The sequence below is a fragment of the Ailuropoda melanoleuca genome, chromosome 12 (genome assembly GCF_002007445.2).
Source record: "Ailuropoda melanoleuca isolate Jingjing chromosome 12, ASM200744v2, whole genome shotgun sequence".
Lineage (NCBI taxonomy): Eukaryota > Metazoa > Chordata > Mammalia > Carnivora > Ursidae > Ailuropoda > Ailuropoda melanoleuca.
In genome coordinates, this window is record NC_048229.1 from 16,170,526 (window position 1) to 16,176,919 (window position 6,394).

The 6,394-nt window shown below is 38.4% G+C and overlaps 1 protein-coding gene across 2 annotated transcripts in view; it reads right to left on the minus strand.

Annotated features, from left to right (window-relative positions):
* Window positions 1–6,394, minus strand: part of SPPL3 (signal peptide peptidase like 3) — a 138,122-nt gene that overhangs the window by 131,097 nt on the left and 631 nt on the right. The gene's annotated exons all lie outside the window — the stretch shown is intronic.

Here is a 6,394-nt window from a genome sequence, read left to right on the forward strand (position 1 = left end):
ATCGAATACTTTTTGAGCAATCACCTATATTCAATATAACAAACATGTAAAAACCAAGTAGAGCACATCTCTACTTTGGCACACTTTTTTTTTTTTTTTAGTATCCCTTAGTGGTTCTTCACTATCAATACCAGAACTCCAAAACAGAGATTATCAAGTCTTCTTACCAAGGTGAAACCTAAAAACCAAGAAATGGGATTTTCTATTAGGTCTCTATTAGGCTAATGTATATCCATTGGCCTAATACCCTAAAAGTATTTTCAAACCTAACTTTTCACAGGCGCTCAATCTAGTCTAATCATAGCTAATGAATGGGTCTCTTTTAAGCTGTGGCCCTAGTGAGACCTATTAATAACATCTGGGAGGTAAGAATTCATTGTGAGGATCACAGGGACTAACTGTAGATTTTCCCTATAAAACTGAATTTGGTCACCTGGAGCCTCTCTAGACACCTAAGAGGTTAAAATTACAGAAGAGGAGTACTGTACCTCTAACTTTTTAAGTGAGGGTTGGAAAATATTACAGAAACTTCTTGCAAAGTTGCAAAAATTTCTTGACTTATATACAACAAATAAAACCAATATTTTCCTTTAGCTCCCAAGAAGCAACCATTAAAGTCCAGACAATATATTCTAGAACTTAACAAATCAAGTCATACTGATGGCTCTATTGCCAGGGACAACATCACATAAAGTTCAGATGCCAAATGTAGCCAACAGCACTTGGCTAGACACCCTCCTCTTAGGACATCCCCTGATTTTCCCTGAGATAGTCTGACTAAATGTGAGAATGATAAAAACTAAGTTATTAATGTTGAAGTAAAATATAATTATACAGAACTCCATAATACCTCAATTCATGGCATTCGTCATCTCTAAAATAAATGGTCACATTGAAATCTATTACAAGAAATGCATGGACATTAGGCATTTTAATTCATAATACAACTTGGTAAATTATAGACTGATATGGTTAAAGACTCTCCAGCTTCCCTCTCCCCCAACCCCAGGCTTCATAAGAAACACTGAGGAAAATTATTTCAGTACAAATTCCTGGTCTTAGTTTCAGTTAATTTCTGTCTGAATCATGCATCACCAAACCATTATTATAGCACCTTAACTACAAGCAAAGCATGTTTTAAAAGTGAGCAAATCTAAAGTCTATAATGTTAGACACACATTTTCAACTAGTTTCTCTCTGAAAAATTTGCATAAGATGCAAAGACGATAAGATACAAAGAACAGATATAACATACAACGATACACAACAGTAATTGCATAGAAGTGACTTCCATAAAGTTCTGGAGATCTATGTTCTCATTCTCAGGTGTAGCACTATTTGCAAATACCTAGCAGGATAAAGCCCATTACCATCACAGAATATTATCTCAATATAATGCAATCCTTAGAGTAGATCTTAAGATACATAGCCCAGGGGGAAGTGTTCTCATTCATTTGTTCAATAAATATTTACCAGCTACCCATTACATGCCAGGCACTGAAGAGAGTACCAAAATAGAAAGATTCTTAGCCCTGTGTAGCTTTTAGTTTGTTTATTGTCTGTCAACTCTCAGATACACGCAAGATGCAACCATGAAGAGCCCACTGAAGAACCTGGATTTTATTCCAAGTGTGACCACTGAAGAGTTTTAAGCAGAGGACAGGCACAATCTGAATTAAGCTGTCAGAAGGCCACTCAGGAAAATGGCCATCATGTGGAGAATTGGGGGCGGGGGGACCCAGTGAGGAGGCCAATAGGGAACTCAAGCAAAAGATGGGCTGGCTTACAGTAGTGACTGTGGAAATGGAAGTAGATTCAGTGAACAATCTTCATGTTAAACAGCCCTGACTTTCAGCCCTTTTACCATTTACATGTTATTTGGCAAGTTACTTAAATTCTTTGAGCCTGTTTCCTTACTTAGCGATGCTTTAAAGCCCTAGCACCCAGAAAACACACAATAATTATGATACTACTTTGGTAACAAAATTCATCTTGATCAAGTTCACATTTCCTTTTCCCTCTACACCAACATTAACCCTAACATAGGTAATTTTTACCACCTAGATTCAAGTACTACATTGACTCCATCAAGAGAGAAGTTCCTAAAAAAAAAAGAAAGAGAGACAAGTTCCTATTTCCCACAGAACTCATGCTAAACAACTGCTCATAAATATATATCGAGCAAGGTGTTTTTCTCAAATTAATAAAAATCTAGTTTGCACCTTCTATTTACGTTTTCACATGCATTCTTTTACTTCCTCAGTATACAAGTAAAAAGGATACAAGCTGAATCTTGTGGTTACATCGTGATAAAGATTGTGGTGTTACTACCAATTATTTTTAATTTCATCTGTCAACAGGTTTTATTTAAAACTTTATTAAGGATAGAATTACTCGTTCTTATAGCACTGTGACACCAGGAAACTAAGTTACCAAAAGCTCTCTTTTATAAGTATTAGGATTATAATAAACACTCATCTATCTGTAGCTTTCCCTTATACTTTGCTGAATACTGTTTCAACAAAGGATGAACCACCCTGAAAATCTAACATATTCAATCAGCTTGTTCTAAGCAGAAGCTATGGGTAAGACAATGTGCTAAGTATATGGGAGGACAAAGGATAGTGTTAACAGTGTCCTTAACCTCAAGGAGTTTACAATCTAATGAAGAAGCTAGGTATTCACACATGTAAAGGAAGGAAAGATGCAGACAGACTACAAGTATCAAAAATAAAGAGATCAGTTTCAGCTGGGATGTTCAGAAAATGCTTCTCAGCTACATGGAATTTCAGGTGAACCGTAGGGTAATGGGATTTTGATAGAATTTGCTAGGAAGAAGTGTGATGAGGAAAACAACTTTCAAGGACAAGAACTTTGTTTTTCGGAGTTGCTACCTAGACATTTTACAGTATGATATCTGTAATCACACTCAGAGTCTGGACATTTTAGATAAGGATTTGAGTTTAGGATGCCCACCACAAGTCCCTGCTTTGCTCCCCCCCCATCTTTAAAAATAACCACCAGAGGTAAGCCCCTCAAATTACTGACCTCCACACCAATCACCTTATAAGTAATAGGTGTTTGCTACCCTACTCTGTGTCTCCTGTTCATGACCTGGGACAGAGAACTGCCCTTTCCCTGGCTCACTGGGCCCCATGGTTTCAGCTACCAGGGTCAACCACAATCTGGAACCAGATGATTCTCCTCCTCACGTATTAATAAGGTCAACAGTAGCCTAATGCTACATCACAATATCTATGTCATTCATCCCACTCCATATCATCACATTAGCATTTTATCATCTCATATCATCACAAGGGTGAATACAGTACAATAACATACTCTGAAAGAGACCACACTCACACGACCTTATTATTACAGTATATTGTTATAATTGTTTTATTTTATTATTTGTTAATCTCTTAAGAGGCCTAATTTATAATTCAAACTTTATTATAGGTATGTACGTACAGAAAAAACATATATGGAGTTCGGTACTACCCTGGATCTCAGGCATCCACTGGGATCCTGGCATGTAAACCCACAGATTACGGGGGACTACTGTACTTCCACTGTATGGGTGTACTGAAACTGCACCTTCAACTGAAACGACCCCTTGGATTTCACTTCCCCAAAGTGGGAGCTCCGATGCTGAGAGCTACCTCCCAACTACCTGGGTGACCTGTGCCCCCTCATTCATCAGGTCATAACCTACATATTCTTAATTCAGTACACCCACTCTGGCTTTTCAACACAGAAAGCAAACACAAGAAACCAGAAAACAGCATGAACAGCATGTGTAGAATTTTTTAAATTAACTTTTTATTATGAAAAATGTAAACATGTCAAAGTATAAAGAATAAAATAATAAACCTTCAAGTACTCATCACTAAGCTTCAACAAATACCACGTCATGGCCAGTCGTGCTTTATAATTTACATATATCATATGAAAATTCTGGGGCACCTCCTCAGTGGAGCTTATGACTCTTGATCTCAGGGCTGTGGGTTCAAGACCCATGTTGGGTATAGAGATTCTTAAAAATAAAATCTTTAAAAAAAAAAAAGAAAAAAGAAAATCCTAAGGAACCTATTTTCATTCTTCTGACATCTACGTTCTACATTCTTCACTGATTCCATCCTCAGACAAATTTATACTGCCACAGTAGTCCCCACAAGGTTGATTTTCCCCACAAGGCTACATACAAATGAATGAAGTACAAGTCCGTTAAAAACAACAACAACAACAACAAAAAACTCCTATTTACAGGAACCAAAGGAACAGTGACAAAGATATTGCAAAATGAGAGATAATCTAAAGCTCAGTTCACATGTACTTTTGGAATACCTTTCCCTACTTACATTACGAGAATAAAAACAATGACAGGAGAATTTATGTCAAGCAAAATAAAACATCACAGGTGAAGTATCTTGAACAAATCACTTGGCCTCCTGAGCCTAAGTTTCCTCCTCCATAAAACAGAGAATGATCACCTACCTCAGGGACTGGTGAGAATTAAACGTGTACCTTATTGCCACATGGATAATTACCTACAGTAACTATCAGAACCTAGAAAGCTTCCTGGTTGGTTTCCCAATCCTCTCCTCATACACCTCCCTCTCTCAAGATGATGTAAAAACTTTCTCCAACTCTAAACTTGTTAAAGCGAGAGACTAATAAGCATTCTGATTTCAAGGAGCTTCTTTGCCTGTAAAGCAAAAGGGGCTGAGACTGAAGTATTTCAGTAGGATAAGTATTATAAACTACCAAACTTCACAAAATAGTCCCTCCTCAACTAGTTAGTAGAGCCATCCAACATCACAGAGAGATAGTGTGTGGCCAAACTATCTAGTAAAATACTCTCTTCCCCCACTTCTTGGCCACTGTGTTTACTCCTTCAACCATCCAGAGTCTCTATATGGCACAGTAAAAGAAAGGCAGCCATCAGGACTTTCAGCCCGGCCAGTTAGTGTGAAGAGCTCAAGACGAGTTAAGTTAGTTATGGAACTTAATTCTGTCCTTAAGAAAGCTCAAACTGTAGGGGCGCCTGGGTGGCACAGCGGTTGAGTGTCTGCCTTTGGCTCAGGGCGTGATCCCGGCATTATGGGATGGAGCCCCACATCAGGCTCCTCCGCTGTGAGCCTGCTTCTTCCTCTCCCACTCCCTCTGCCTGTGTTCCCTCTCTCTCTGGCTGTCTCTATCTCTGTCAAATAAATAAATAAAATCTTAAAAAAAAAAAAAAAGCTCAAACTGTAATCCTGTGTTCCATATTACCTGCTAAGGAGAGGCAGCTCACTGTTGCTCATAACTATCCAATTAGTTAACGCTTTTAAAAATGCACTTGCAGTCACAACTGTTCACCAATGTTTTAATTCTTCTTTTAGTGTTACTTTTTTTTCAGACTCTCAGTTATCTTTAACACTCAAGTTCCCTTTTGAATTATCATCTTCCATCACCAATCCTCTTTCCCTATGTGGAGACACAATGACTTCCTGACTTACCTTTCATAACCTCACCACTACAATCATCCACTCCGTTAAAGCCCTTTACCTAAATCCATTCTTTATTTTCATGTGTTACTCATTTCTTTGCTGTTTCCCTAACTATAATGTAATAAAATGTAACACTTTACAGTTTGCCATGTGCTTTGCAAAGTTATTCATTTAATCTTTACAACCTATGAAAAAGGCAATTTCCCTATTTAATAGACGAAGGAAAAGGAATGGAGAAATTATCTTGCCCAGTTATAAAGCAAGTTAGTGAACAGGACTTCCAAACAAAGTCTTCCAACTCTAAAAGCCATGCTCTTCCCACTCAGTTGTGCTCTTTTCTAACAAGAGAAAGCAGTACAATTCTGTCTGAAACCACGTTTGCTTCAAAGAGAAAACATCTTCAATCTCTTTAGATTGCAACCAGATTTCCCATCCCCCACCTACCATCCCATTTCTTCCTTCCTCACCCTCCGGTTATTACTTCCTCCCCACTATCCAATTTCCACCCTTCAAGGAAACTATCATCATTCCTTCAACCCCTCCTGCAAATATTCCACCTCCACATGCTAAAGGGAGGCCTCTCACCCCCTCTCTCCCCAAACACTGCCCTCCCTTCTCAGGTAAGTTCTCATTCCATAAATCACATAATACACTTCTCAGTCCTTAACAAGCTATTTAATAACTTTAGATGTCCTGTAAAAATGGACATAACTTGCAGATCTTCCATCCATACCTGACCCAGGGCAACAGGCCACTTTAAATTCTGAAAAACAGAGTACCAACCCTCACAAAGATTCGACTCATGCCTTACTGCCACCAACGACTTCTTTCCAGAACGTGGTTATCCGAACAAGATCCCCTTCCAACCTCTTCACAAGGGTCTCCCCTCCATGGTTCCCAAG